At 35.0% G+C, this 23,126-nt stretch overlaps 1 long non-coding RNA gene across 2 annotated transcripts in view; it reads right to left on the bottom strand.

The window, feature by feature from the left end:
- Positions 1–3,050: 3,050 nt before the first annotated feature.
- The window catches only part of LOC141358927 (uncharacterized), a 55,598-nt gene continuing 35,522 nt past the window's right edge, over positions 3,051–23,126 (bottom strand). For both annotated transcript variants that reach the window (XR_012365464.1, XR_012365465.1), the window contains 2 exons: positions 15,603–15,714; positions 3,051–3,165 (listed from right to left, as the gene is read on the bottom strand). This is a non-coding gene — a long non-coding RNA (uncharacterized lncRNA). The remainder of the gene's footprint in view (positions 3,166–15,602; positions 15,715–23,126) is intronic.

Raw genomic sequence — 23,126 nt, 5'->3', positions numbered from 1 at the left:
ACTACAGTGTACTACAATTTACTGCAGTTACTATAGTGAATACTAATGTATACTATAGTATTTACTACAGTTCATCAATTCACTACAGTTACAGTTGTATTTATTATCAAAGGATAGTAATTACTATAATATACTACAGTGTCCTACAATTTACTGCAGATATTATAGTAAATACTGAAATATAATAGAGTATTTACTACATTTTATCAATTCACTGTAGTTACAGTTGTATACATTAACAAAGGATAGTAATTACTATAATATACTACAGTAGTACAATTTACTGCAAATACTATAGTAAATACTGAAGCATACTACAGTACTTACTACAGTTTATCAATTCATTATAGTTACAGTTGTATACATTAACAAAGGATAGTAATTACTATAATATACTACAGTGTCCTACAATTTACTGCAGATATTATAGTAAATACTGAAATATACTAGAGTATTTGCTACAATTCATCCATTCACAATACAGTTGTATACATTAACAAAGGATAGTAATTACTATAATATACTACAGTGTACTACGAATATACTGCAGTTACTATAGTAAATACTAACACATACTATAGTATTTACTACATTTTATCAATTCACTGTAGTTACAGTTGTATACATTAACAAAGGGTAGTAATTACTATAATATACTACAGTGTACTACAATTTACTGCAGATACTATAGTAAATACTGAAGCATACCACAGTACTTACTACAGTTTATCAATTCATTATAGTTACAGTTGTATACATTAACAAAGGGTAGTAATTACTATAATATACTACAGTGTACTACAATTTACTGCAGTTACTATAGTGAATACTAAAGTATACTATAGTATTTACTACAGTTCATCAATTCACTACAGTTACAGTTGTATACATTAACAACGGGTAGTATTACTATAATATACTACAGTACTAAAATTTACTGAAGTTACTCAATTAATTCATTAACAATAAAGTTGTATACATTAACAAAGGATAGTAATTACTATAATATACTACAGTGTCCTACAATTTACTGCAGATATTATAGTAAATACTGAAATATACTAGAGTATTTACTACATTTTATCAATTCACTGTACTTACAGTTGTATATATTAACAAAGGGTAGTAAAAACTGTAATATACTACAGTAGTACAATTTACTGCAAATACTATAGTAAATACTGAAGCATACTACAGTATTTACTACAGTTTATCAATTCACTGTAGTTACAGTTGTATACATTAACAAAGGGTAGTAATTACTATAATATACTACAGTGTACTACAAACACATAGAGTACTTATAAAATGTAAAAATTGTAAAGATGTCACCCATTTTAAAGTTAAGCAAGAGTTCTTTAGGTGCACCCTGGTTAACACAGTGCAGAAATGAAGTCCTTTCCCCTTCGTAGATGAGCCGAACCTAATTACTGGTTTAAGTTTCCCTCTCAGGTTCCCTCTATCCCTCCTCTTCTGACAGAGTCTCTCTGTCAGATCCACCCCAGCTGACTGAGCATGTGACGGACGAGGTGCTATTAGGAGAGGTGCAACTCACAGATAATCAGATCAGATTAGGAGCACCTAACACACACACACCTGTGGAAGAACCGGTACCCTCCCTCCTCCTATTCGTCTCTCGGTTTCTTCCCTGTGCTTTTCACGCTACTGCAGCTACGTCGTGTGGCCTGCTGCTATTTCACCATGTAAAGCAAAGCCGGTCCTAGGGTGAGGTCAAAGGTGACCGCAAAGGCCCTGCGCCTCAAGGTTTAGATGTGCCGTCCTGTCCTGAAGTTTTAACTTTGTGGCCCTGAGGTTACGAAGGCTGCTCTCAAAGGCCATAAGGCTGTGCAGTCCATGAGATGAGACATGTAATGAAGTGGATAATGGATCTGAAGTGTCCTGGACAATGCCACCCATTACGACCCTGAGAGCTGATCCTCGTCGCTACGTCGCATAAATGAAGAGCACGTTAGTGCACTTAGCTCAGTAATTGTGGATAAAACGTTAGATCGGCGGTCCAAAAATGACATACGGCTCACGCAGGAGTTTGTTGGCGGATGGAAACTGATTTTTCATTTTGCAGAGACTTTGTAAGTGTGCACTTAATCATTTTTTTCCTCTTTTAAAACGTTTTACCCATAAAGAAATGAAGGATGATTTTGAAAAATATGTTTTAAATCATATAATCGCATGAGATGAAGGGTACAGTCATATTAGTTGCCCAATAAAAGATTATTTATTTTATACTTTATGGCAGCTGACCAGATCTAGAGATCAATTGTACACCAAACGAATGTTGTGTGCTGGTAATTTTACTACGTAAAACAAAATTTTAGTTAAAGTCATCCAGGACTGATATATCAATGTTTAAAGGAATAGTTCACCCAAATAGGAACATTTTGGGCACATTGTTAATGTTGAATCTCAATAATCATATTCAACTTTATGCAACGCTGTGCAGACCCATCTGGTGGCTCGCTTGAAGCAATGCATGTGGATAGAAATTTTGTCCGACTTGAGCTAGCGCTGAAGGGATGTGACTGTGACGTATGGTTGTAAAGTGTGCATATCATGAAAATCTGTCTTTTTCCATGTTTAAGTGCTTTAATTGGGTCCCCAGTGCTTCTATCAATCTAGGCAATGTGAAAAAGAACAACCCAGTAACTTAGTTTTGATAAACAATTCTTTTCAAGCATGTGAAAAATAGGTAATTGAAATTTTGCTCCCCTTGTGATGTCAGAAGGGGATAAAACTGCCCCTTAATCTGCACTATTTAACCACAGCACTGTCATTTAGTGCAGAGATCAGCTCATTTGCATTTAAAGGATACACCCAAAAACGGCACATTTTTGCTCACACAAAGTGGCAATTTTTTATCTATATGATATTTTTTGGCTAGAAGTTCACATACGTACTCTGGGGACACCAAAGATTTATTTGACAACTTTAGAAAGTCTTTTGAAATGTCCCCTTTAAAGTATCGCGAGGTAAAACAGGTAAAACTCTTTAATGTAACCTTAATATGTTATATTGTACCATGTAAAAAAATAACCACGGCAAGCAGCAGGTGTCCGATTTGACGGCTCTGTCTTCAATTTCTCCCTCGACTGCAAGCGCCAAAGCTCGACGATCGGTCTACACAATGCCACATGAATTTGAACACACCTATTGGTGAACGAAACACACACATGAGACAGTCAGAAACCAATCAGATTTGATGTTGCACAGTAAAAAGTGAAAGTTGGATTAACTTAAAAATTACATCATTTGGTAACACATACATTTTTTTTTGCTTTTTTCAACTTGAAAATTTACATTTTCTTACTTAAGTTTAAAAAGTTCTTTTAGGTGCTACAAATTGAAGTAATTTTAAAAAGTTGTTTCACCTTAAATTTTTTTCGTAATTTTTTTAAGCAGATCCAAATTTCACTTTTTACAGTGTATTGGCGTGCCGCCATATTTGAATTTACCATGGTGGTCTTAATGTTTGTGTTTGACTTTATGCAGCGCCATAAGAACCGACAGGTGAATGACATAAAAATACCGTCAGTATATTTTCGTATTTTTATATCATTTACCCCATGAGGTCGAACAAACCTTGTGTTTTCACGGATACATTGCTAATCTCGAAATATTACACCTCGAAATCTCGAAATATTATAGCAATATTAAAAAAAGAAAGAAACAAGAAATATTAAAAGGACAGTATGTAAGAAATGTATATCAATTAATCATAAAATGGCCCTGATGTGTCACTAGACAGTAAATAATAATTTTTATTTCAAATACTTATATCACTGACAACAGTAGTCAAAAAGTGGAGTTGCAGCCCTCAACTGATGTTTATGTTGTCATTTTGTGTATTGGCCACCAGTTGTGTGATTGCAGTACCAGTTTTAGCCACAAGTTGTGTGATTGCAATACCAGTTTTGGCCACAATCCTGCATACTGTTCCTTTAATTCTAGAATCTGCAGACTTTTTTAATTTTTAAAAATGTTTAATAGAGATTTTAAGCTGTAAATAAACTGCATGTAAAAGAATTACTTTTTTATAGGCTTACAATGAAAATAAATACACCAAACCGATGAGTCCTTTAAATTAAACTGTACCAACATGAACCAGATAATGTGCATGTCAAGATAGAATTATATTTTGTATATAAAATTACATATATTATTGTTTATAGTGTTATATTTTATAGCAAAATAAAAAAACGTGTTAATACATTCTCATTATGAATTATTTAGCACGTATCAAGTTAATTTAATCATTTTTACAACGCAATGTAAACTTTACATTGAACATGACAAGAGCATTCGTCTTGTAAACAGATTTAAAATGATCATGCGCTAGGTGCTGACTGTTGCTTCACATACATGACAGAGTCATGTAAGAACTCAGCGTTAAGTTTTATTTAATTTCAAATATCAAATGGTTTGTGCTCTTTATCATTAAAAACGATCACAGCAAACAGCACGCACAGGGTTTATGTATTCATTATCAATGACAGCTCACACACTTGCGGGATGTATGTGTACTTGTTGTCAATGACGGTTACTGGTCACAAACATGTTCAAGCACAGGGTATGTGTGCTTGTCAATGACAGGCATTAAATCCGCGGAATTCCACTGAGTTTTCCGCGGAAATCTGAGGGCGCGGATTCCGTTAGGGCCTGACTTTTGCGCAGCTAACAAACAAAGCTACAATAACACATGTTGAACTTCATATAAGAAGTGAAATGTCTGGGATGATGTGAGGGTGAGTAAATTATGAGAAAATGTTCATATTTGGGTTAACAACTCCAACCCGATCTCACAAGAATTTGTACGTATTTTACGAGTTGGCTAATTCGTATCACACATAGAAAGTGAATCATAAAAAAACAATAACGAAACCCTATCCCCAACGTTACAGGGGCAAAAGCAAATCGTACAAAAATGTACAAATGTGATAGCGTTGACTATTCCTTTAAGGTTGCATTTTAGCTTAGCTCTTCTCAATTGCATTTATTTCTAATAAATAATGCAAAGTCGCAAAAGATACAAAATGACGCTCTGTGCTTCTTTTCTATTCATAAACAAACACGGCTCTTCTCTTACTTATTCTGGTATTGATATCCATCATACAATTACATTTACAAGAGCATGCGCTTTCGTTAGCCGGTACATTAGCATCTTAATATGACCGCCTTTATTTTGGCAGTCGGCTGCTGTATGGACGCACACAGTTGCGTCCACCTTGAAACAAATGCAAAGAATGTTTCTTCTTTGTCTCCTTGTTTTCCTGTCTATTTGTCAAGGAAATAATGATCCCGGTGTCTGTCAAATAAAGGAAAGTAAAATTCGCCTGTGCCGTTTGCATATCGCACGTGGCGTAATCAAAACAAGCGTTACAATCGACCGAATTTAGATAAGCACAAAGACATTAACGCATCAAGGTAACCGAAAGCAGAGAATTGTTTGTCGCTCAAATAAAAAAACATTCATTACGATTTTTTCCGAACGCTCCTCCTTGTGCAACAACACAGAACGTTCAATGAATCAGCCTTAGAAACGTCTCTCTTTTCAGGCCTCTGTATGTGTGCCTAACAAATAAAGCGACAGCGATTTGAAAGAATTGTCATTTTAATGAGGGCGATTAATTATGGCAGATAAAGGAAGGTTTGCTTCACAAACATCAGAGCTGTGGGGATGGGTGAGTTTTTTAGACTCTATACAATATCAAATACATTCATCTGCTGTATTCACAGGAACAATACACCTTATACAGTCTCTTCTTACGCGGGCCGACACCATACGGTGTCTAGTGCTATGAATGATTGAGTTGGTGACCTTGGATAGAATCATAATAAAGGCAACATTAAATACTTGATGTATGGCTTATTTAGCAGCCTACCTCGTATTCACTTATTCATTTGGTAATAATGAAAGAAAAATGTAAGAATAAACATAATTGACCTGCGAGCACAAACGCAGCCAAAGAAAAAAAAATGTCAATGGGTACGAAAAGAAACCGGTGATGTGTCATAAGGTGAAGAGCATTTGTAGATGTTGTTTTATAAAGATATCAGGATAGCATCGGTCTAATCTTCACTACCAGTTTAAAGAAATGCAAGCTGTTGAACTTTATAGAAATGTTTGATAGCTGCAGACCTTTCTATCTTATCCTTTGCTTCCTTTTGGCCCCCCTTCCCTATTAAATGATCCTCTAAGTCCCAGGAGGAGGGCCGATTAGGAGGCTGAATGTCAGACGCATGCACTTCTGCATGGCTGTGTATGAGTGAATAAACATGAAGACATTCCTGCGGGTGCGTGTCTATTACCCTTTAATAAGCTTCAGTGTATCACTTATCAGCTGATCTACTGCTCTGTTAAAATAAAGGTTCTCGTAAAGGTGATCCCATACAGTAGAATAACTATTTTTGGTTCTCCAAAAAACTTTTTAGTGAAAGAAAAGAACTGGTAACACTTTACTTGAAGGGGTGTGCATAAGACTGACACGACACCTTCATATTCATGACATGACACATGAAGGTGATTTTATGCACATTTATTACAACTTATGTAATTTTTAATGCAAAGATGACATTGTCTGAGATGTCTCTTTGTTATGACAACTTGATATAAACTAATACATCATGACTTGTCTTACATCTGTCATAAACATGACATAGCAGAATAATGATCAAACTTAAAAAAAAATACATAGCTTTATGGGTTAACATTACATTAAATTGTCATTAAAATGTCATTAAGTGTTAATACTGTTAACTAGTTTTATAACAGCATCCTGAATATTTTTCTTGACCTCAACTACAGTGGTACAAATTTAATTTAATGTACTGAACTGTTTTCCAGCGATATGGACCCAACGCTGCATGGCTTAACCCATTATTGTACTATTTTCATTTAATTTTAGGTGAATCGGTCTCCAATTGCAATAAAATATAATTTTATCAATTTGAATTGTTATTATTGGGTGATTGATTTTAAACAAAAAAACAACAACAAATGATTATGAAATAAAGAATATTCATGACGCTGTTATAAAACTATATGACAGAGTATTAACACTTAATGAGATTTTAATGATAAATTATATTTGTATCACTGTAGTTGAGGTCAAGAAAAATATTTATGATGCTGTTATAAACCTATATGACAGAGTATTAACACTTAATGACATTTTAATGACAAATTCAATTTGTATCACTGGTAAAAAGTGGTCAGCTATGTTGTCTTGGCAATGTCAAGTTGTCATGACAAGTTATGATGTATTGGTTTATGTCAAGTTGTCTTCATAAAGACATCTCAAACAATATCATCTTTGCATTAAAAGTGACATAAAGACACTTAATGACAGTTGTCATAAACGTGCATAAAATCTCATTCATGTTTGTGGCATGTGTCATGTCATGATTGTGAGGGTGTCATGTCAGTCTTATGAACACCCCTTTATGTAAAGTGTTACCAAATAACCTTTAAAAGAGCCATTTCTTTCTTACCTTTTCATAGTCTGTAGAATATTTTTCACTCTAAAGAACCTTTTTTTGAACCATGCACCTCGACAAAGCTTTTGGGAATCTTTATTTTTATATGTTCACTCTTAAAAATAAAGGCTCACACCGATACCATAGAAGAACCATTTTTTGGTTCCTCAAAGAACCATCAAAGCTTTTTTAAAGACTCTGAAGTACCTTTTTTCACCACAAGGAACCTTTTGGGAAACAGAATGGTACTTTGGATGTTGAAGGTTCTTTATAGAACCAGTTAGACAAAAAAGGTTCTTCTATGGGATTGTGAAGCAATCCATTTAGCTTTAAAGTGTACATTCTTAAAATTAAAGCCTTTTGAACCATTTTGATTCTGCAAAAAAAAAAAAATGGGTACTGTCATAGGTTCTTAAAATAACCATTTTATATACAGAAAGGTTCTATGGATGTTAAAGACCATCCAAAGACCATTTTGTAAAACCGTTATTTGAAAGAGTGCACAGAACCTCTCTTATTCACAAAAGGTTTCTAGACTATTAAAGACTATTCTACAGACTATAAAAAATTTACAAAAGAAATGGAAAGAAAAAGTAATTTTTTACTTAAAAGGTTCTTTGGAGAACTAAAAATGGTTATTATACACTTTTTTTTAATATCAAAAAGCTAAGCCATGCCATAGAGGAACAATGTTGTCTCTATGGTTTTTTAACATAAAAAAATGTTTTATTTCACAAAAGGTTCTTTTATGGTGGAATAGAGTTCTTTAAACTAACAGTTACTGTACGTTCACACCACCGCTGGCGAGAGTGTCAAAAAAACAGTTGGGACGCACATTTAGAAAGAAATGGTTCTTCTAAGAACCTTTTGACCTTAAAGGTTCTCATAGACTCTTAAAAATAAAGGTGCTACACTTGGCCAGAAGAACCATTTTTTGGTTGTACTGTTCCATAAAGAACCTTTAACATCTGAAGAACACTTTTTGTAGTGTGGCTCCTTGTCTTTTTTAGAATGTAAAAAAATAAGAAAGAAATGGACCTTTTGAAAATCTTTGACTTTAAAAGTTCTTTGAAGAACCAAAATGGTTCTCTTACACTTGTACACAAAATAAATGTGCTACACAATACCATAAAAACATTTTTGGCTGCATGTTTTTTTATAACATTTGAAGAAGCTTTCTGTTTCACACAAGGTTATATTATAGTGGAAAACACTCTTTAGAGTATAAAACAGTAAGAAAGAAATGGTTCTTCAAAAACATTTTGAAGTTAAAGGTTCTCCTACTCTATTTTTAGTTGTACGGCTTCATAAAAAACTTTTAACATCTGAAGAACCCATACGTTTCACAAAATGGTATTTTTAGTGAAGAAAAATATTAGTATTGTATTAGGTTGTACAAAAATAAGAAAGAAACTGATTTTTTAAAAGTCTTTGACTTAAAAGGTTCTTTGGAATACCCAAAATGGTTCTCCTACACTTGTACACAAAATAAATGTGCTACCAGTAATTCTTAAAGTGTGGACCCCCCAGTGGTCCGCCAAAAGATGACCTAAACTAGGCAAGTGTTTATACAATCGTCACTTGATATCAGTTCTTGCCATTCTGTTTTAATAACGTAAAAATGGATCGGTGGCTAAACCAAAGAGGAGTCAAAAGAAAAGATCAAGCTGAAAGCATCTAAAATCCACAGATCTATTAGTTTTGTAATGTACTTGTTTTTGTTTCATGTGTAAAATCCCTGTAATTTCAGTGATTTTGGACATTTAAGGGGAATAGTTATAGTTATAGTTACAACCATACACTTCATATACCCACCACCTCAGTTTTAAACTAATGGCTCTTTGGAATGACATTAAGTGGGACCTAGGCTGTTATAGTATGTTTAATTGCAGTTTTTTTCCACATGTGCAGTTTTTGTTCATATTAAGCTGCAACTCATTTTACATTAACTTTTTCAATGAAATAAAATTCATATAATAATTTCTGAACATAGCATTGCATTAGTTTTTGACTTGTAACAGTTGCATATTAAACTTAAATTTAGCTTATCCTTCCTATTTTGTTTTTTTTTGGGGGGGTGTTAGAGTGGGATTCTGTTAGGTGGTCCTCAGAAAATAATTGGAAGATAAAGTGGTCCTTGTGCTGAAAAAGTTTGAGAAACACTGTGCTACACTATGCCACAGAAGAACCATATTGGCTGTGAGTTTTTTTTATACATCTGAATAACCTTTCGGTTTTACAAAAGGTTATTTTATGGTGGAAAAAAGTTCTTTAAAGTACAAAACTGTAAGAAATGATTCTACTAAGAACCTTTGACTTTATAGGTTCTCCTACACTGAAAAATAAAGGTGCTACAAGATACCATAGAACAGTGGTTCTCAATTCCAGTCCTCAGCCCCCCCTCGCAGAACATTTTTGATGTCTCCATATATAAAAACACCTGATTCAGTTCATCAGCTTGTTAGTGTGTTAATTAAGGAGCCTGATGAGTGAAATCAGGTGTTTCATATAAGGAGACATCTAGAACATTCTGGGAGGGGGGGCTTGAGGACTGGAATTGGGAACCACTGCTGAAGAATCATTTTTGGCTGTAAAAACTGTAAAATGTAAGAAAAACTGTTCTTTTAAGAACGTTTGGAGTTCATTTGTCAAAAGCACAATTCTGGCATTCTGTAAATTCGTCATGTAAACTTAAATAAAGACGCATCATTTGTATTTACCAGACGTGTCTTCTTTTTAATCTGTCTATTTGCTGGTTCCATATAACAACTCCTAATGAGGACATTATAGCGCAGTGAATCAGTGCATGTGTGTGTTTAGTTGTTTTGTATAGTGTGTGTCTTTGTGTGTGTGTGTGAGAGAGAGAATCAGAGAAGCATGACAGACTCCCCCTGCGCAACACAACACACTGATTGGCAAATTGCCAAGCATATCCGCTGCAACCTGAGCTGCGAGTGGCAGGTAGAAATTGAAAAATGTGAAGCGTACTTTTCCGCTGATTGCTCGAAAGATTGCCGTCTCTCTCTCTCTGTGGCTCCTTGTCTTGTTCCACATCAGGTTATTTTCCACTCCTTCCTTTCTATATAAACGCAGTAAATACATAACTAGCTGTAAGTAGTGCGAGGTGACAGGCGCTCTATTGAACTTGAAGGCAGAGCAGAGATGCTCGGTGGAGAGCGTGTCATATTTGTCACCGTGTTTTCACGTGTATGATGGGTGGAGAGAATACAGAATGCAGCTGTTGTCATCCGCCGTGTCAGTCTCTAAATCTAGCCATCCACGTCTATCCGACAGACGATCCGTCCCTCCATTGATCTTGTCACTCAAGTGTTGGTTTATTTGTCTCGGTGTGACGTTCAAGCACCTAACGGATTGAAAATCACCCGGGTCTTCATCAGACTCCAGATCTTCACTATTGTGCGGACGGCTGTCAGCCGCTAAGCCCACAGAGGCCTCTGTGGACATTGGCAGCCCCTAATTTACCGAGATGGGCCTGCGAGAGTGCCGGCTTTCTCCGCAGCGGGTCTACCTTTTCTCACTCTATTAAAATTCTCCCCCTAATAAAAGCAAATTTGATAAACGCCTTTTCTACCTGTTCCATTACGGAGTCCCCGCTGTGCAGTCACACAAGAGGCTGAAAAGAGCCGTCTCCCAGTGAGTCAAACCACCAAGAGAGCAATTAAATGAGGTACACTTACCTTACTAGCGCCCTTAAACGCTCATTTCAAAAGCACATGCTGCTATTTCTTAGTTACAGGAATGGAGAGAAAATGTCTGCCCCCGTGTGCAACTTTTCTTAAAGGGGGGCTTTATAACCAGAACCGGGTGAAAATGTTATTGCTCAGTGGTTGCTCTTAGCTCTGGAGATTTGATGAAGTTCTCGGTTGTGGTTCACGATTCTAAGTAAAATAATCTGAATTTGTAGATTATAAAGAGAAAATATGATGTATTTGTAAATTGTATAGGTAAAATATTCTTGATTTGTAGATAATATAGGAAAAATATTCTAAATTTGTAGATTATATGTGTAAAAAATCTGCATTTGTAGATTATAAACAGAAAATATGCTGTATTTGTACATTTGTATAGGTAAAATATTCTGGATTTGTGGATTATATGGGTAAAATATTCTGGATTTGTAGATTATATGGGAAAATATTCTGGATTTGTAGATTTTATAAGTAAAATATTCTGGATTTGTGGATTATATGGGTAAAATATTCTGGATTTGTAGATTATATAGGTAAAATATTCTGGATTTGTAGATTATATAGGAAAAATATTCTGAATTTGTAGATTATATGTGTAAAAAATCTGAATTTGTAGATTATAAGGAGAAATATGCTGTATTTGTACATTTGTATAAGAAAAATATTCTGGATTTGTAGATTATATGTGTAAAAAAATCTGCATTTGTAGATTATAAACAGAAAATATGCTGTATTTGTACATTTGTATAGGTAAAATATTCTGGATTTGTGGATTATATGGGTAAAATATTCTGGATTTGTAGATTATATGGGTAAAATACTCTGGATTTGTAGATTTTATGAGTAAAATATTCTGGATTTGTGGATTATATGGGTCAAATATTCTGGATTTGTAGATTATATAGGAAAAATATTCTGAATTTGTAGATTATATGTGTAAAAAATCTGGATTTGTAGATTATAAGGAGAAATATGCTGTATTTGTACATTTGTATAAGAAAAATATTCTGGATTTGTAGATTATATGAGTAAAATATTCTGGATTTGTAGATTACATGAGTAAAATATTCTGGATTTGTAGATTATATGGGTAAAATATGCTGTATTTGTACATTTGTATAGGAAAAATATTCTGGATTTGTGGATTATATGAGTAGAAATATTCTGGATTTGTAGATTATAAGGAGAAAATATGCTGTATTTGTACATTTGTATAAGAAAAATATTCTGAATTTGTAGATTATATGTGTAAAAAAATCTGGATTTGTAGATTATAAGGAGAAAATATGCTGTATTTGTACATTTGTATAGGTAAAATATTCTGGATTTGAGGAATATATGTTCTGGATTTGTAGATTATATGAGTATAAAATTCTGGATTTGTAGATTATATCAGTGAAAATAATCTGGATTTGTAGATTATATGAGAAAATTATTCTGGATTTGTAGATAATATGGGTAAAAATATTCTGGATTTCTAGATTATATGAGTATACAATTTTGAATTTGAAATATGCTGTATTTGTACATTTGTATAGGTAAAATATTCTGGATTTGAGGAATATATGAGTAAAAATATTGTGAATCTGTAGATTTTATGGGTAAAATATTCTGAATTTGTAGATAATATGGGTAAATTATTCTGGATTTGTAGATTATATGAGTAAAATATTCTGGATTTGTAGATTATATGTGTAAAAATCTGGATTTGTAGATTATAAGGGTAAAATATTCTGTATTTCTGGAATATATGAGTAAAAATATTCTGGATCTGTAGATTTTATGGGTAAAATATTCTGAAGTTGTAGATTAAATTAATCAAATATTATGGTTTTGTAGATTATATGGGTAAAATATTCTGGATTTGTAGATTATATGAGTAAAATATTCTGGATTTGTAGATTATATGTGTAAAAATCTGGATTTGTAGATTATAAGGGTAAAATATTCTGTATTTCTGGAATATATGAGTAAAAATATTCTGGATCTGTAGATTTTATGGGTAAAATATTCTGAAGTTGTAGATTAAATTAATCAAATATTATGGTTTTGTAGATTATACGGGTAAAATATTCTGGATTTGTAGATTATATGAGTAAAAATATTCTGAATTTGTAGATTATATCAGTAAAATATTCTGGATTTGTAGATTATATGGGTAAAATATTCTGGATTTGTAGATTATATGAGTAAAAATATTCTGAATTTGTAGATTATATTATGTAAAGCAAGATATGTAGATTAGGTCAAATAATCTGGATCTGAAGATTGCATAGATCAAATAATCTGGATTTCTAGATTGTATAGGTAAAATATTCTGGATTTGTGTGAATTAGATGAAAAATGTATGAGTTCATGTTGAAATTTTGATTGATTGACTTTTGATTGCTGATCATTTGGCAAATCTGAGCTCAGTTTGTGACATTGTTAAGATCTCTTCTGAAACTCTAATGGAGACATTTGTGAGGTATGTGAATGTTTTTCTCAGTAGAAATATTTGAGTCAAAGAGACTAAATTCCATTTGCTCTACATTTAATCTCATCAATGTCTAGGACAAATAATTGAGATATTAAAGAGGTCTCATCTTTTTTTCTCTAATAATCCTGCAGAATCGATTCAGACATAGTACAATCTGCTAAATTGAACAAGTTAGCTAAACAAGGACAAAATGATACTGAAAGCATCATCAATGACAGACATTTCAATTGTGTTTGAGTTTCCCACAGGCTTTTTCGGGCACAGATTCTATATGGAACAGAGCCAGTATGGGCTTGGTGAAAACACATGGTACATATTGCAAAAGTTTAAATTGTTGACAAGGGTGTAATTGATTTACCTAATGGCCATTAAGACTGGCTAATTGATTGACTGATTCACAGTCCAGCCCTTGATTTATTGGTTTATTACTCTGGTGGCACAATGTTGTCTTGGGTTTTTAAACACACACCTCCAGGTGGACCTCCAGGCGTCACTGTCCATGCCTGTTTCTTATCTCTGGGATCTAATGAGGGTCTCTGTTCTCCTTCATAGACCCTGGGCCCCTGAGAGCAAAACGGATGGATTGTTTGAAGACCCTCCATGTGGAACCAACTAGTGCAGAAATTGTTTGTTTTCTGCTTGGTTTCAAGTGAATCAGTTACTTGTGTGCCACAACAGAGGATATCATTTTTGGAGGTGTGGTGCAGCGAATTGCTCCCCACTCCACCATCTTACACAAACCCTTTACACTCAACACAATGCACCGAATACACAGCACTTACATCACAACCCCACCTCTTTTAAACCCAACACAGCACTTAGCAGTATTTTAGCTCCAAACGTACAACCACACACACGTTGACCCCGTCTGAGACGCCAACTGTCGACACTATTCAGGCTGGGTGTAAGCGTTGTTGGTAAAGGGAATCATGGAAGTGTTTTTTTCGTGTCCTGTTTTTGGACTCTTTGGCGCAGTTAAAATTTCATTTGATTTACTTTCTCTTTGTATCGTTCCCCTCCTTTAACACTACCCCTCCCCTTCCAGCAGGAGAGGTTTAATTGCAGGGTTACGGCAGCGCGATGCCCCGGGATGCCGCGCGGCCGGACGGGGCCCGACCCTGTCCTTTACTCGCGTCAAGCTCGGCTCAGCCACGGGGAAGCTGGAGATTTTCACGGCGGGTCCCGAGAGTAGAGTGGACTTGTCTGCCCCTCAGCGGGGCCATAATGACAGATGCCTTTTAACGGCTGCACGGGGAGAAGAGGAGGGGGCTGCGGGGGCGCCTGTCAATGTGAAGGGGGATCATTTTTGTCGTGTGACGTTTTTAATCTTTTTCCTGATCTGCTCTCTCTTTTATGAGTTCGTTTGCAACATGAGAGTTCATTTGTGTCTCATTTCAAGCGATTTGTCAACGCAGTGGACAGGGATGAAGTCGGTTTATTTTCGTTCGCTAATAACAGATCATGATTAACTTATCACTGTCACAAGTCCGTGTTTGAAGCCTTGAATCTGCAGTGGTGATCTTTAAATGTAAATTATTGCATTTTTAAAAATGTCACATTATTAAAATGACAATTACATTAGCGTGTTAAATAAAAACTTTTAATAATTAAAAAATATATATTATTACTTTAATAAAAATATTACACTATTTAAAATAATAACAATAAGTTTATTTCAACACAGTATGTGGGCTCTCTTGGAGTCTGGGACCTTTGCGCTGCTAACGCAAATATTATATCGCTGTATAATAATTATTAATATACTTGCGATAAATTAAAGGTTTCAAGGTGTTATATTTGTTTTTATTAACATAATTATGAGTAAAAAGAGCAGTCGTTGTTTGCTTAAAGTTGTTCTTCAGTATAAGCGTGTGCTTTAGGTGCTCGGTTCTCCTCAGGCAGTGTTTGTGGGTAAGACTTACAGAACAGAAGGGGACAGATGGACTCAGTGAAAGTCTCCATTGATAAGTCCTGTCCTCAGGCTCCAGCCCAGCTGTCCGAGAGCACCGAGAGGGAGGGAAAGGTGAGATTCACCTATTTGAAAGGCAGACAAGCAACATATGTGTCAGAATTACTAAGCTTACACAGAGGTGAGTCAGTGTTTGATAGCTGGCAGACCTGCCCCTGTGTAAATGATAGGCAGATTAAAGAACTTAATGACCATCTGATGGGCAGGGGATTATCCTGAAAGGGTCACCAGCATAGTGATTCCCAACCAGGGGTATTTCAAAAGATTTTTGATTGTCTGTCAATAGATAAAGTTGAATAATACATGTTTGTGATTAATGTAAGTTTTTCTTATAAGGTATATAGACCTTTTTTGTGGGCGGAGCCCAACTGGTGGCAGAAAGTGAATGCTTCTCAATAGCTGTGTGAAGTGTTTTAGCGTTAAACTGTGATTTTTTATGGACCCGGTGTTCTGTAGAAATCTTTTTCCCCTATATTTCTCTTAAGTGTAATGTTTCTTATAACATTTTCAAGTTACGTTTATTTTTTAAATAAATTAAAAGTTTAAATGGCTTGGCTACTAATTGTGTGCATGTATGTAATGTATATGTATTGTTATTTATTGGTAAATCAATTATTTTTACAGTATGAATCGCTGAAGTACTTATAAGAGCAATACTATCATGTATTCTGTATCATTTATTAAATATTTCATCATTTCCTGTTTTCAATTTCTTCCTTATATTTTTAGCCTACGTGTTTGTTCTAAAACTATTATGTTTACGTAAAAATTAATTTGTAGGCCTGTTTATATATTATTAACACTTTACATTGTGTGTGTGTGTGTGCTATGTTTATATATTTATTAGTAAACATCATAATTTAGAACAAACAGGAAGAAGACATAGGCTAAGATAGAAGGTAAAAAGAAGTAAAAAAATACGAAAACTTTAATAAATGGTAATATTATTGATATTATGAACTCATTCAAATCTTTAATCTTTCTAAATAAATTATACAAATTATTAAAAGGTTTTCAGATGATTTCATCACTCCAGTCTGTCCGGTTGAGGGCTTATTGCAACCATAAACACCTACGTTTATCTTCAAATGGTGTCTTCGACGAGGGTATACTATAAAAATGAAGGTCATCTATTTTGTCATTCCTATTCTGACACTCAACAGCACAACAAAACATTTTCTAGTGAGTTATATTGTTCGTTTCACTCGTGTCTCATTCATTTCCACTGTTTTTCTGCCACCACATGCGTGCGTGACGTAACTGTGACGTCGACTCGCAAAAGATCTATACCGTGTTCATGTAGCTCAGTTGGCAGAGCATGGTGCTACCAACACAAAGGTCATGGGTTTGAACCCAAAGAACATCCATATGTACTGATAAAAAATGCATAGATTGAATTAACTGTAAGTCACTTTGGATCAGACTGATCTCACGGAAAGTCGTGTTATAGTCACACAAAATTTGATTAATTTATTTGTGTCCTTGACACGAAATGTAGCTTTTTTGTCAATGTGTTTTTTTCGTGTCACTCGCACACATTTCGAATAGTTTTTCATGTCAGTTGCACGACTTTATTTTTCGTTTCATTTTATGTATTGTTTTCTCATAGTTTTTTCCAATTTTCTTACCATTGTCGCTTGGGGTTGGGGTTAGAATCACTTCTGTTACATTTTTAGACATCCTAACCCAAACCCCAACACTAACCCCATGCGAGACTAGTTTAAAAGCGGAAAAAAACATGTAGAAACCAATACATAAAAGTACATCCTAACCAAAACCCCAAATCTACAACAATTCATAAAATGACACGGAAAAGAAAGCGGTGCCACAGACATGAAAAACTTTTTATAGAAATTTGTGCAGGTGACACGAAAAAAGCTGAATTTCATGCCATGGACATGAATAAATTAATCATATTTTGCGTGAATATAACACGACTTTCCATGCAACCCTGTATCACGAAATTATGTACCTATAGTCACGTAATTTTGTGAGTCTTTTACGTGACACTGACACGTTTTTCCGCCTTTTTTGCGTGAACATCTCACGTATTTCTGTTTATGTGTCACTGTCACGTATTTGTTACTCAACTGTTTTGTCATATTTTCAAACCATTGATGCTTCGGTTTAAGGTTAGATTTGGTGTTTGCGTTATGATGTCACTAAGTATTGTTTTTTAACCTTTTTCATGATTTATTTTTTTATATTTTATGATTTTTAAACTATTGTCGCCTGGCATTAGGGTTAGAGTTGGGTTTGGGTAAGGATGTCATTTTATGTAAATCTTAACCTAAACCGAAGCGATAATGGTAAGAAAATAGGACAAAATAGTGAAAATAGAACATAGAAATACGTGCATGTTCACGCAAAAAGCCTTAAAAACGTGTCAGTGTCACGGAAAAGACGCAATTTCGTGATACTGGGTTGTTCCATGAGATCATGTTGCTTTGGATACAAGCGTCTGCCAAATGCGTAAATGTAATTTGACTCATTATTGATTTGGTGTTGATGTTGATGTACTTGGGCCTCACTTAAAGCTACAAAGTTTGGCAAACACTTCCGAATGGCATCCTGATTTATCATGCACGAATAAACAGACATTACAAACGGCTCCAAAGTGTGTTTTTACCTTACTCAAGCTAACTTCCTATCTATCTTTTACTTGTTGTGACACAAAATAACAGGTTGGACTTTAGCAGGGATCACGCGGATTGCGTTCCTTCCCGTTCATTTCGAGAAATCGCTCTCGGATGAACACGGAGTGGCGAACACTCCCCGCACCTTGAAAAGCAGCAGGGACCGAGTTTGCGGGGCGCGGAAGGCCGTTGTCAGGTAGCGTTCAGGTTCCCTCTGTGTTTATCACATCTACTCTCTTCTTTGTCCCTCACACTTCATCTCTGTCTTTTGATTTCTGCTCGGCTGCTCTCCAAAGGCTTTGACTGACGGTGTCACATTAGGCATGGGGAGACACGGGCGCTCGGGAGGGGGGGCGGAGGGGTGGGCGCTCTTTGGCGCAGTAGGTAGAAACTACCGTAATTATAGAGCACAGACACAGTGAGGAGGAGAGAAAGAGCCGAACACGCAGCTCGCATTAAAAAAGAAAAGCGCAAAAATAAAAGCAAGTGTGTTTTCATGCTGAAAGAGAAGAAAAAGGGAAATAAGTGGAGAGCGAGGAAAGTAGGGGTTTGTAATGGGGGAAAGAGCTTAAACCAAAGGAGAATTGCCTGTTTTTGGTGGATGCATGCAACTCTTTGTAGGGACTTTGTTGTCTGGATGCGTGTGTTTGTGGTGATGCGCTTCGGTCAATGATTTACTTCTCTAGGAGTGAATGCTTTCGTTTTGTAAGAGTGAATGTTTTACTGATGTTTCCGGTCCTTTCATTTGTTTTGCTTGTTGTATTTCTCAAAAAAGGTTACTTAATGCACTTGCTAACTTGAACTAGCAATGTATTTCTACAGCATTTGAGGAGTTCAGATGCAAACCCTTTAACTGCGTCTGACATGTTTTCTTGCAAGTGAGCAGGCTTTTTGTTTAGGTTTTGTAATTTCATTGGTAGCCTATTTAACAAATTTGATTGTCTTTCACTGCAAAACCCTCTAAGTGCATGCAATGTTTTTAGCAAAAACCTCCACCTGTTTGGACAAGAAATTGTAAACAGTTGCAAAATCACTAAAGATGCACTAGAAACATTGCAAATTATTAATCTGAACCACACATTAGGGGGCGCTGTGATCCATGTGGCTGCCACATTTGGGTTGTAATGAGGTACACACAAGGGATACACGTTTGATTATCCAATATATTTATTTTAGAGAAAGTAAAATTAAAAATCTGTCATCACTTTTTTATCATCAAGTCACGAGTAGAGAAAATAATACTATGGAACTGAATGGTGCCCCAGATCTGTTTGGTTGTTACATTTTTCAAAATTTCACAATTTGTGTTCAGCAAAACAAAGCAATTTTTACAGGTTTGGAACAACTTGAGAGTAAGTAAATGATGACGGTTGAACCCTCAACCGCTGTGCTGCTAACACAATGCTCTATCAACTGAGCTACAGGACCCGAGAGAGACACCATACACAAGTTCGAATCTGGTCTGAATCATGTCTTTACTTTCCTATGCAATAAAAACCGTAATTTTAAACCGTATAACCTTTGCTATCATTTCTGTCTTATAAAGTGCATGAGCAGTAGTTTAATGGGATGTGATGTACACTACATAATTAAATGAGCAGTCACAAAGTCGCTGTCTATTATATATCAACTGTCTTAGTACGCATCAACACCAGGTCACGCAAAACTCAAGGACGCATAAATGTCCACAAAACATCTTTACAGTATTGATTTAGAAAATTGAGTGGATTGCCGCTACAAAAGAAAGATTTTCTTTAAATGGGAATGAAAACACTCCAATCGTGATGGTTATTGGTATTATTATTGGCTTTAAAAGCCACTCTTTCCACTCGATGCTCAAGAAGTTAATGTGAAGGACATTCTGCGTACATTTACTTCTGCTGCTTTTTGTAGCATTGATTTTGGGTGGTTGCAAAGGCATTGCTACGGTATTATGCACATAGTTGGGTTATTATCGGACAAAAACAATTGTTGGGTTTATTTATAATCCAACGAATGGTTTTGTCCAATACTTTTCGATTATCAAAAGAAAAAATAAGCTCTTTGTTTAACAAAAGTTTATGAAACGTACACAATTTTTCCGACAAGATCATCTTCACAGATGAACACAACTTTTATGAATTTTGTTGGCGTTTAAAGTCCCAGAACAAGTCTGTAGTCCCACGCATAGCAACTTGTTAGCAACCACCCTTGAAAAGAAACATTAACACTATAAAAAGTCATGAGTGTGGAATTACTGGTGTGTTTATATCACAAAATAAAACATAAAATATCTCGGGCTTGTGTTCATAAGACTGACATGACACCTTCATAATCATGACATGACACGTGTCGTGAACATGGAGGAGCTTTTATGCACATTTATGACAACTGTCATTAATTGTCATTTGTTCAATTATGTCATTTTTAATGCAAAGATGACATTGTTTGAGATGTCTTTGTTATGACAATTTGACATTAACAAATACATCATAACTTGTCATGACAAATTGATATTACCAAGACAACATAATTGACCACTTTTTACCAGTGATACAAATTGAATTTGTCATTAAAATGTCATTAAGTGTAAATACACTGTCATATAGTTTTATAACAGCATCGTGAATATTTTTCTTGACCTCAACTACAGTGACACAAATTGAATTTGTCATTAAAAACGTTTAGGAAATAAAATCAATTATCCAATAATAATAATAATAACAATTAAAATTGATAAAATAATATTTTATTGTATTTGGAGACTGATTCTCCTAAAATTAAATAAAACAGTACAATAATGGGTTAATCCATGCAGCGTTGGGTCCATATCACTGGAAAAATAAATGTTATTTACATTAAATTATTAATTTAATTTAATGTTTTGTTGGTTTTTTTTTCTATGTCAGAAAATTTCAGATCCCTCTGTGTGAGGAAGAACAAGTTCTGTTATTGTCAGTTTATTGTGCACATACGTAAAGTATAATCTTATATAGTCTGTTGCATTTTGTTAAGGTATTTAAAATTTAAATTTGACAGAATTAATGCTTAATGAAATTTAAATGACAGTTTAATGTAATGTTAAGCCATAAAGTTAAGAAGTTTCTTAGGTTTGATAATTATTATATCAGATTTATGACAAGTTATGATGTATTGGTTTATGTCAAGTTGTCATAACAAAGACAATTCAAACAAAGTCATCTTTGCATTAAAAATGACATAATTGAACAAATGACACTTAATGACAGCTGTCATAAATGTGCATAAAATCTCACGTGTCATGTCATGATTATGAAGGTGTCATGTCAGTCTTATAAACACCCCTTCAAGTAAAGTGTTACCGAAAAATGCATTGAGTTGGGACATTTTAGCACTGGAAGTGCTAAACTGCTACAACTCACTTCGGGATTTGCCTACAGGCCTTTCTATATACGTGTATGTATTCACAGACAGAAACTATTAGAAAAGCCTTGTTATTATCAAGTGGGGCCTGGTCAGGTGTACGCAATAGAAGAACAGGTATTATCTGCCTGGATGTGACTTTAAAATTTCTTCTACGTGACAACCAATTGTTTCTTTAGAGATGGGAATATATGGTTAAACAAAGCATTGAGGAATCCCAAAAGCAATGAAATGTGACCCTGGACCACAAACCCAGTTACAATTCGCACGTGTATATTTGTAGCAATAGCCAACAATACATTGTATGGGTCAAAATGATAGATGTTTTATGCCAAGAATGCCTTGAAGATATTTTGTACTTTGTTATGTATCTACCATAAATATATCAAAACTTGATTTATCATACAATAAGTGTTGTTAAGGACATCAGCTGGACAACTTTAAAGGCGATTTCTCAATATTTAGTTGTTGTTGTTTTTTTGCATCCTAAGATTCCAGCCAGATCAGCCAAATATTGCCCTTTACGTATAAACCATACATCAATCAAAAGCGTATTGGTTGTTTATTTAGCTTTCAGATGATGTATACATTTCAATTTAGTGGTCCAGGGTCACAAATGTTCTAGAGTCTTGAGGGTTCATCATTACATTCAGCAGAAACAGTACATGTTTCTGTCACACTGGAATGATTAAGGCAACATGATCTCACAAATTACGTGAAATAGTCACAAAATATTTTGTAAATTTTTCCGTGTCATTTTTTACATATTTCCGCCATTTTACGTGTCCGTGCCACAACTTCTTTTTCGTGTCAGTTTCACATATTGGTTACTGAACTGTTTTTCCTCTTTCTAAACCATTTTCGCTTCGGTTTGGGGTTAGATTTGCTGTTTTCGCTAGGATGTCACTTTAAGTATTGCTTTACCGTGGGTTCACACCAGCAGCGTTTGAGGCGTCAAATTCGCGTCTACCGCGTCTAGTTTGACGTTTGAACATTTGGAGTTTACTCGCTTCATTCACGTGTGAAATTCTAGTTATAGAAACATTCACGCGGAAATTCGCGTCATGGGAGGGGCTTCTACTCGTTTTTCCACCAAATTTTTCAACTTGCGCAATCCCCGCGGCAACACTTAATTTGCGCCATTCGCGTGAAATAGACGTGCAAATGTGGTGGAATTGCCCCTACCGCGCCGTGCTACACGCCTCATTCGTGCCAACGTGTCAACGCGTCTTTACATTGACTTAACATTGTAATCACTCGCACTTGACGCCTCTACCTCAGCTGGTCTGAATGCAGCATTATACTATACTACTTCGTATGCTGTTTAAATCATTGTCGCCTGATGTTAGTGTTAGAGTTGGGTTTGGGTAAGGATGTCATTTTATGTAACAGAAAGTCGTTCTAATCCCAAACCGAAGCGACATTGGTAAGAAAATAGGAAAAACAGTTGAGTACCAATA

This window comes from Misgurnus anguillicaudatus, chromosome 22 (assembly GCF_027580225.2).
Source record: "Misgurnus anguillicaudatus chromosome 22, ASM2758022v2, whole genome shotgun sequence".
Lineage (NCBI taxonomy): Eukaryota > Metazoa > Chordata > Actinopteri > Cypriniformes > Cobitidae > Misgurnus > Misgurnus anguillicaudatus.
Note: the sequence above shows the minus strand (reverse complement) of the source record. Positions and strands in the feature narration are given on the sequence as shown.